The following is a 9,940-nucleotide window of genomic DNA, read 5'->3' on the forward strand; positions in this document are numbered from 1 at the left end:
CATCTGTTTCCATGGCAACGAGAAATAATTGCTTAGCGTTTTTTTCATTGAGCTTCGTTACCACGGCAACCGATGTGCACGGCGTTTTCTTCAATCAAAGCCAAGTCTTTTGCAACGTTGTTGTGGCGATTGGAACGTCGATGAGCGAATTTGGCCAGATGTGCTCTCCTGCTTCCAATCCAACTGCACTTCGACGCGATATCAAAGGTATGTTACTGGCGTGTCTCTTCCGCGTTCCATAAACTCTTCTCTCAGGTTCTAATGTATTGGTGGACTCCACGGGCCAGCTGAAGAGATTTGAGTGTCATCAGGTCTTTGTGCGGTAAGTGGATTCATTGCCTCGTATTCGGTTCTAAGGGTGTCTTTTAGGATTGGGGTCCTAAGCATGACCCCGTCATCAAAAACTGCTCCACCGGGGTCCTGGGCAAGACCCCGTCATCAAAAACTGCCCGGCAGGGGTCCTGGGCATGACCCCGTCAAAAACTGCCTGTGCATGGAAACGCGAGGGACAACTCTGTGCTTTTTTTAATTTTATTTAATAAATCAACTATCCCTCCCCTTCTATCTTTGAGCAGTTTTTGATGACGGGGTCTTGCTCAGGACCCCGGTTGCGAGCCTTTTTTTATGACGGGGTCATGCTCAGGACCCCAAATCCTAAAGAACAAACGTCAATAACAATGAACAGTGCTTTGTATTGATACTACCTGGATGCCGCGGTGCAGATGCGATGACGAACGGCGAGTTTTACGCGAATTAGCGCGAGATAGACACGTGGCATGCTCATCATCAACTAAAAATCGAAGAAATAACTGCACTACATAAACTTGATATACGATCGATCTTCCTTCTTGGCTTTCGTCACAGGCATCGCAACACTGCAAAAAAGGCAACTGACTTGACAATTGATACGCTTGCCTTTGACTGTACAAATGAAAGAATCTCACCTAATTAATAAGCTTCAGCGTCCATCGACCTAAAATCCTAACTAAAGAAAACTATTCTACTCATAAAAGGAAACATGACGCGATTAAATTACCTCAAAATCAATAGACCTATTATATATCTATACTCTATTCAACATCACCACAAATACCCATTGAGAGTACGAGGCAGCTGCTAGCTAAGGCACGAGGGAAAGGAGCTACTAGAGAATTCCACCCTACCCTCCTAGAAGACATCAACTAAATCCTAATGCAAAGGAGCGGACTAGAGAAAACTAGCGTAGTGATGCAAACGAAACACGTGACAGATGTTGATCCGCGACACTCTTTGCTTTGGGTTTTCATGCGCTGCCATAGCAACCGTTCTCGCTCACCAACCCCAACCCGCCCTCGATTACACATTCAGAAACCGAACCCAATGGATTAGACTGACGAAAATTTTTCTACGCTCGCGTGCGTGGGCAGTGCCGCGTCAGGCAATCAAATCCCGTCTATGTCGCAGAGAGCCCCGCCTCCTATGTGTACGCCTACTTCACCAGGACCCCAATTGCAAACCTGGTCGCTCGCTGTCTTCATCAAGAAAGCTCTCGTCTTTGTCACATCACTATAAAGAGTAACATGAGTAAGCGATTCGCGTAGAAGTGTTGCTTACCTACCTGTTATAATAATACGTCTAATATTTGATTTCAATTTTTTTGATTTCATTTTTTATGAGAGGCTTCTAGAAAACAGACAAATGAATAGAATTTGACGTAACACGGGTGCACGCCACGCAGGATTGCTCACCAGTGAGTGGATGCAAGATGAAGAATGTGAACCGGGAGGTGGGAGGGGCTGTCCTCTCAACTGCCTGCGACGCTGTAGACCAAGAATAAGGTGAATGCGGATCATTGGTAATGAAAGATAGTCACAATCTTCTAGGGATCACTTGACTAATACATGCTATTAGTAGAATTAATAGTAGCTACAGTCTCATTGACTATTGGCTTACGTGACGTCATCAAGAGATAGTGTTCGCAGGTCCATTCTGATTCCCTGTAAAAATTCTAAATAAATAAACAAATGAATTTAATAGAGAATATTTCGACTTCCCTACCTACAACATCAAAAGCGTCGGAGAAGACAAAAAGGCACAGAAAAAAAAGGAACTCCTAAAATAAAAGCAATGATATAATTAATGATGTTTTGTTCTCAAAAAAATATTTATTGAATTCAGACTCGGATCAAACTTCATGTAGAAGACCAAGAAGAATTAGCTAACGTCATCAAGAGCTAGCGTGATTCCCATAGAATTAGTAATTTTAATAAGCCAACCCTGAATTATTTATAACCATAAAGGAATAAATGTACAGCAAATATTTCCAAACCTGCGACGTCAAAAAACGTTGAAGAGAACAAGAACGTTGAGATTCCACCGTTTCAAATTTTTGGTAATTAATAAAGGAAAATTATAAATATTACTTACTTATGACGTCAAAATCGTTGGAAAAGACAAAGAACGGTGAGTCATTTACGCTTTAGTTCAGCTGAAACTTTTGCAAACCTAAAATAAAATCAATCATTCAATTTAATTAATTATTGACGCGAAGCTCTAATATCGAATTTGGACTCTGGTGAAACTTTGGGAATCTTACTTCATAGATCAGACGAGCCATGCGAGATACTGAAGATCTGCTACGATATTTTCTGTTGAGAGGCCCCTTTCGAGGGTACGCGATCGCGAATCGCGTTTGCGCCACGCCAAGCGAAACTAAAAACAGCGAGAAGCTACCGACAACTATTTCCACCCAAGAAAGAGATGGGATAACACGAATTGGCGTCTCAACCGTTTTTTCGGTTTCTTTTTTACGCTGTCCACGTCATCGCATGCTTTCACTAACAATACGCGAGTGGAGCGCCGTGCAAACGGGTGGAGCTCGCGCTCTCTACGCTGGGGAGTTGAGCGTCAATTAGAGGCACACAAACGCGCACGTGAGTGGAGGGACGCCTATCGCGAAGGACGCGTGCGCTTGTGGACGAGTCCCTACGTCTCCATAACTAGGAGATCAAGAAAAAATACCATGCAACTATCATGCACTACAAAAAATCGCACAGGAATTTCTACTTCTCTTCGTCTTCTTTCAGTTAATTCACCTGCAATATCATGTCAGTGGAAAATAATGACTCAAAACGCTTACCTTTCCAAAATTCATGTTTACCATTCAGCATCATTCGAATCTTACGCTAAAAAAGAAAGAGATATTATTAAATAAATTAATTACATAAAATGCTGCAAAAAAATTAAAGACATCAACCTGCAAATAAAAACCTGCAAAAACCGTAAATACCTAAAATTTAAACCTGTGAAAAAATAAAAACCTGTGGAAAAAACCTAAACCTAAACCTGTGAAAAATTAAAACCTGTGAAAAAAATAAAAACCTGTACAAAAAAAGAATCCTGCGGAAAAAACCTACTATCTGCCCTGAAAAAGAAAAGCAAGCACGTGATAAAAAAACCTAGATTACCATACAAATCCATTGACCTAAAATATCCCTAAATACTAATCAACCTAGATTACCTGAAAATCCATTGAAAAATGCACGTGGCGGCTGCTAGCTAAGCACGTAAGGGGAAAGGAGCTACAAGCCTACTACACAAACCGCCCTACCCTACTAGCAGCCGCCAACTAAAACCTTAGTGCATAGAGAGAGGACCCGTGCAAACTAACGTAGTGATGCAAACCGAAGCACGTGAGGGAGGAAGTGCCATTACTGCATTATACCGATTTGTCGTCCCGCTACACTCTCTGCAACGTACACAATTGGGCTTCGTGCACTACAATGACCACCAGCCCTCACTCGTGGACCCCAACCCGCCCTCGATTAGACTTTTGGAAATCAGACCTAATTGTTAGACTGGCGGAAATTTTCTATGCCCGCGAGCGTGGGCAGTGGCCATCGCAGGCATTCAGCACCGTGTACGTCACAAAAAGCCCTGCCCCCTAAGAGCACGCCTACACCACTGGGGGCCCCAATTGGGTGACCTGATCGTCGCGCTGGCATGTGGTGTTCTTCTCTCTTTCGTGGCCGAACTAGAGAAAAGAAGAAGAAAATGATATAAAACGAAATTCGAGTGCACGCGATGAGGGATCGTCGAAAGGCGAGTGGATTACGCGCGTCGTCACGTCCGCGTCACGTAGCCGCGCGTCGCGAAAAAGTCGTTTGGCGAGTAGAAACAACCACGCGCGGGTTCTTTCGACGCTCTATGCCGCTTTACGCGCCGAGACGGGGAAGGTGACGCGCCGAGAGGACAAGAAACGTACCACGTTCAGTGCGCTTGGTCGCTTCACCGATTGGCGCCTACAAATTCGAGCTGTCTGCGCCTCACAACAGCAAAGAAGTCTTCTCGATGAGCGCGTCGAGAGCTGGGGCTTCCGAAAACGAGTTCCAAGAGCGTGTGGAGCGGAGACTTCATTCAGAGTCACCCGGACACTGACACCTCAGCGACCAATGAGAAGAGGGCGTGTGCTCACGTGAAAAACGAGGAGATTAATGTGTTCATATCACGTGTTAAAAAGGTAAATGTACCGGTACGTATATATGTATGTGGATACTGTACAGGAGAAAAGAGTCAGTAAAAAAGCTTCAATATCTAGTTTACTGTACAGAATGGTGATTTGAGCTTTGTAGTCATGAGTAGTGAGTCCCCAAAGGCCCCATCTAACGTTGACACATTCCAAATTTGAGATCCAAATCAAACCGGACCAACAATTCCCGTTGATTGTGTTCAGCCTCGTACGACTTCCTCACTTGCTCATCTTTGCCAGACTCCTCGCAAAAAAAAGAAACACGATCCTTCCGAACCCACGAAATTCGGTTTATCTCCTTTGAGCTGAGCACCGCTTAGCTAAAGAGTGCACTAAAGGAGACAGCCCTGATATTATTGACTAACACAGAGCCATGATATTGACTAACACAGAGGACCTCCCATTCTCTTAGACAATCTATCTACATTATCACTAACAAATACTCTCACATCAAATACTTTTCTAACATAAGCAGTGGTGGACCTTAGGACTGCAAGATGCCTTGTGAGGGTTTCTTTTTACCTTGGGCCGTGTAGTTCAGTCTCTTTGCCTTCGTTACTCGCTGAACAGCGGCTCTCGTTCTGTCGACAGGCGATGATGCCCTCATGCTGCCTTTTCGCGCGACTGCAGAAAAAGAAACTTTCTTTCTGAAGATCGTAAGATGCTCTCCTTGGAAAGGAAACGATAAACTGTACGGGACGCTACCACTCGATGTCACGTGATTACATTTCTATAGCGTTTTCGAAGCCCAGGAAAGCGTCTTCGTCGATGCAACTTACGCAGCAAGTTAAGCGTGCCATAAAAGATTGCGCTTAGCACATTTTTAGAAAATCGAGGCTCCATTAGGGAACAACGCTCGTTTCGAAGCATAACTTCATTCAATGCGCTTCAATGTATCTCAGGTAAGTACGAACAGAGACTTCAAAGCAGTGTTATTAGTAAGAGTGAGGAAGAGCTCTTTTGCGAGGCTCGATCCTCATTATGACATAGTCGACCTTCTGCCCTTCCCTTTCTTCCACCTAAAGAAGACGTCAATTTGCTGCTTCAGCTTAGCCCGCGAAGCAGCAGCATTTCTATTGCCAACAGAACGCGCAGGCATCGCGATTCGAGCCTAGAATCCATTAAGGTTAGACCCTTCATTACGGTAGCAGTGAAGATTGATCCTAGGAAGCGTTTACCTGGAAGGATAAGGTTACAGATCTCACACCACCCACTAAAAGCGTGCAGCACTTTTTGTTGTCATCCATAATCGATTGTTCATTTTTCAGTTATCGTTCTCGTTGTTTTCATGTCTGGGGGTAGGGAAAGTTTATCTCCGATTTTTCAAGTTCCATCGTGTTAATTCTACATGTCCACAACAAATTTCATCTCATCATTCGCAACAGATAGGACGAAAACACAGATCGTTTTTCTTTACGAACGCTTAACCCAATCTAGTTCCATAAGAGCTGTCTCTACAGCCTGACTTAGTGGCGCAATGGTCCCTTTGCCCACAAACAGTATCAACTTCTCCACCATTTCCTCTATAGCTTCTTCCATTTCCCTAAAAGGAAGGCTACAGGGTATGTCGTAGAGTTTCACTCGATATTGTTTATTGCATCAACACAAATCACAACTTGCCTATCTGAAATTCGTGGTTACCTTGCTAAAACTCATACGAAAAAATCGGCTCAGCGGCAGAAACGTCAATCTTTTCTACGCTATTCACGCTCTTTTTCTAAATTTTATTTCAGAAAATGACAAGTGCATATGGTCCACTAGAACTCCGATACACATTATTCAGGGTGGTAAGAGTCCACCCGGCCTTATTGTCGTTGTAAGATGCTGCTATTGCATCGCCTGCTGTACTAACGCTCAGCCTGTACTTGGAACTAGAGTCCTCCACGTTAAAGCTACTGTACTTGGCGTACGCTCTGTTCCCCGAATAATCTTCGAATTCAATTCTTAATTCATTTGCTCCATTTGGCTGCACATCTGGTGAAGAGAAGCTCTCCATCGTCGAAGATACGTGATCGTACGACGCGAGAATCAAACCCTTTCTTCCGCCTTTGCTCTGACTATCCTGCATCGAGACGTCGGCGACGAGGCCTGCGCCTTCGATGCGGGAATGACTCGCTCCACTCGCATGAGCACAAGTGTGCGACGGACGATCCGGAGATCCGCCCGTCGTGCGAGACATTCGCACCCATAACACATTTCTCTCGATCGTCGAAGATACGTGATCGTACGACGCGAGAGATGCGCCCGTCGTGCCAGCGATTCGCACCCATAATACATTTCTCTCGATCGTCGATGATACGTGATCGTACGACGCGAGAGATGCGCCCGTCGTGCAAGACACTCGCACCCAAAACACATTTCTCTCCATCGTCGAAGATACGTAAACGTACGACAGACACGAGAGATGCGCCCGTCGTGCCAGCCATTCGCACCCATAACACATTTCTCTCCATCGTCGAAGACACATTTCTCTCCATCGTCGAAGATACCTGATCGTACGACGCGAGAGATGGCCCCGTCGGGCAAGACGCTCGCTCCCATAACACATTTCTCTCGATCGTCAAAGATCCGTGAACGTACGACGCGAGAGATGAGCGCGTCGTGCGTGATAATTCATTTCTCTCGATCGTCGATGATACGTGATCGTACGACGCGAGAGATGCGCCCATCATGCCAGCCATTCGCACCCATAATACATTTCTCTCCATCGTCGAAGATACGTAAACGTACGACACGAGAGATGCGCCCGTCGTGCCAGCACATTTCTCTCGATCGTCTATGATACGTGATCGTACGACGCGAGAGATGCGCCCGTCGTGCAAGACACTCGCACCCAAAACACATTTCTCTCGATCGTCGAAGATACCTGATCGTACGACGCGAGAGATGGCCCCGTCGGGCAAGACACTCGCACCCATAACACGATGATACGTGATCGTACGACGCGAGAGATGCGCCCATTGTGCCAGCCATTCGCACCCATAGCACATTTCTCTCGATCGTCGAATATACATGATTGTACGACGCGAGAGATCCGCCCGTCGTGCGAGACATTCGCACCCATAATACATTTCTCTCGATCGTCGAAGATACGTGATCGTACGACGCGAGAGATGGCGCCTGTCGGGCAAGACACTCGCACCCAAAACACATTTCTCTCCATCGAAGATACGTGATCGTACGACGCGAGAGATGCGCAAATGGTGCCAGCCATTCGCACTCATAGCACATTTCTCTCGATCGTCGATGATACGTGATCGTACGACGCGAGAGATCCGCCCGTCGTGCGAGACATTCGCACCCATAACACATTTCTCTCTATTATCGAAGATACGTGATCGTACGACGCAAGATATGCGCCCATGGTGCCAGCCATTCGCACCCATAGCACATTTCTCTCGATCGTCGAAGATACGTGATCGTACGACGCGAGAGATGCGCCCGTTGTGCCAGCCATTCGCACCCATAGCACATTTCTCTCAATCGTCGAAGATACGTGATCGTACGACGCGAGAGATGCGCCCGTTGTGCCAGCCATTCGCAACCATAGCGCATTTCTCTCGATCGTCGATGATACGTGATCGTACGACGCGAGAGATGCGCCCGTTGTGCCAGCCATTCGCACCCATAGCACATTTCTCTCAATCGTCGAAGATACGTGATCGTACGACGCGAGAGATGCGCCCGTTGTGCCAGCCATTCGCAACCATAGCGCATTTCTCTCGATCGTCGATGATACGTGATCGTACGACGCGAGAGATGGCGCCCGTCGAGCAAGACACTCACCCATAAAACAATTCTCTCCGTGGAAGATACGTGATCGTACGACGCGAGAGATGCGCCCGTCGTGCCAGCCATTCGCACCCATAATACATTTCTCTCGATCGTCGATGATACGAGATCGTTCGATGCGAGAGATGCGCTCGTCGTGCAAGCCATTCGCACCCATAACACATTTCTCTCCATCGTCGAAGATACGTGATCGTACGACGCAAGAGATGGCGCCTGTCGGGCAAGACACTCGCACCCAAAACACATTTCTCTCCATCGAAGATACGTGATCGTACGATGCGAGAGATGCGCCCGTCGTGCCAGCAATTCGCAACCATACTACATTTCTCTCCATCGTCGAAGATACGTGATCGTACGACGCAAGAGATGGCGCCCGTCGGGCAAGGCACTCGCACCCATAACACATTTCTCTCAATCGTCGAAGATACGTGATCGTACGACGCGAGAGATGGCGCCCGTCGAGCAAGACACTCCCACCCATAAAACAATTCTCTCCATCGAAGATACGTGATCGTACGACGCGAGAGATGCGCCCGTCGTGCCAGCCATTCCTACCCATAACACATTTCTCTCCATCGTCGAAGATACGTAAACGTACGACACGAGAGATGCGCCCGTCGTGCCAGCCATTCCTACCCATAACACATTTCTCTCCATCGTCGAAGATACGTAAACGTACGACGCGAGAGATGCGCCCGTCGTGCCAGCCATTCGCACCCATAACACATTTCTCTCCATCGTCGAAGATACCTGATCGTACGACGCGAGAGATGGCCCCGTCGGGCAAGACACTCGCTCCCATAACACATTTCTCTCGATCGTCGAAGATCCGTGAACGTACGACGCGAGAGATGGGCGCGTCGTGCGTGACATTCGCACCCATAATACATTTCTCTCGATCGTCGAAGATACGTGGTCGTACGACGCGAGAGTTGCGCCCGTCGTGCCAGCCATTCAAACCCATAGCACATTTCTCTCGATCGTCGAAGATACGTGATCGTACGACGCGAGAGATGCGCCCATCGTTCCAGCCATTCGCACCCATAGCACATTTCTCTCGATCGTCGATGATACGTGATCGTACGACGCGAGAGATGGCGCCTGTCGGGCAAGACACTCGCACCCAAAACACATTTCTCTCCATCGAAGATACGTGATCGTACGACGCGAGAGATGCGCCTATGGTGCCAGCCATTCGCACCCATAGCACATTTCTCTCTATTATCGAAGATACGTGATCGTACGACGCAAGATATGCGCCCATGGTGCCAGCCATTCGCACCCATAGCACATTTCTCTCGATCGTCGAAGATACGTGATCGTACGACGCGAGAGATGGCGCCTGTCGGGCAAGACACTCGTACCCAAAACACATTTCTCTCCATCGTCAAAGATACCTGATCGTACGACGCGAGAGATGGCCCCTTCGGGCAAGACCATAACACATTTCTCTCGATCGTCGAAGATCCGTGAGCGTACGACGCGAGAGATGGGCGCGTCGTGCGTGACATTCGCACCCATAATACATTTCTCTCGATCGTCGATGATACGTGATCGTACGACGCGAGAGATGCGCCCGTCGTGCCAGCCATTCAAACCCATAGCACATTTCTCCCGATCGTCGAAGATACGTGATCGTAC

The 9,940-nt window shown here is 47.3% G+C and overlaps 1 long non-coding RNA gene across 1 annotated transcript; it reads right to left on the bottom strand.

Annotated features, from left to right (window-relative positions):
* Positions 1-4,474: 4,474 nt before the first annotated feature.
* LOC136199857 (uncharacterized) lies at positions 4,475-5,159 on the bottom strand. The gene is made up of 2 exons (XR_010673211.1): positions 5,030-5,159; positions 4,475-4,839 (listed from the first exon to the last, which is right to left on the bottom strand). It is a non-coding gene; the product is annotated as an uncharacterized lncRNA (long non-coding RNA).
* Positions 5,160-9,940: the final 4,781 nt, after the last annotated feature.

This window comes from Oscarella lobularis, chromosome 1 (assembly GCF_947507565.1).
Source record: "Oscarella lobularis chromosome 1, ooOscLobu1.1, whole genome shotgun sequence".
Classification (NCBI taxonomy): Eukaryota; Metazoa; Porifera; class Homoscleromorpha; order Homosclerophorida; family Oscarellidae; genus Oscarella; species Oscarella lobularis.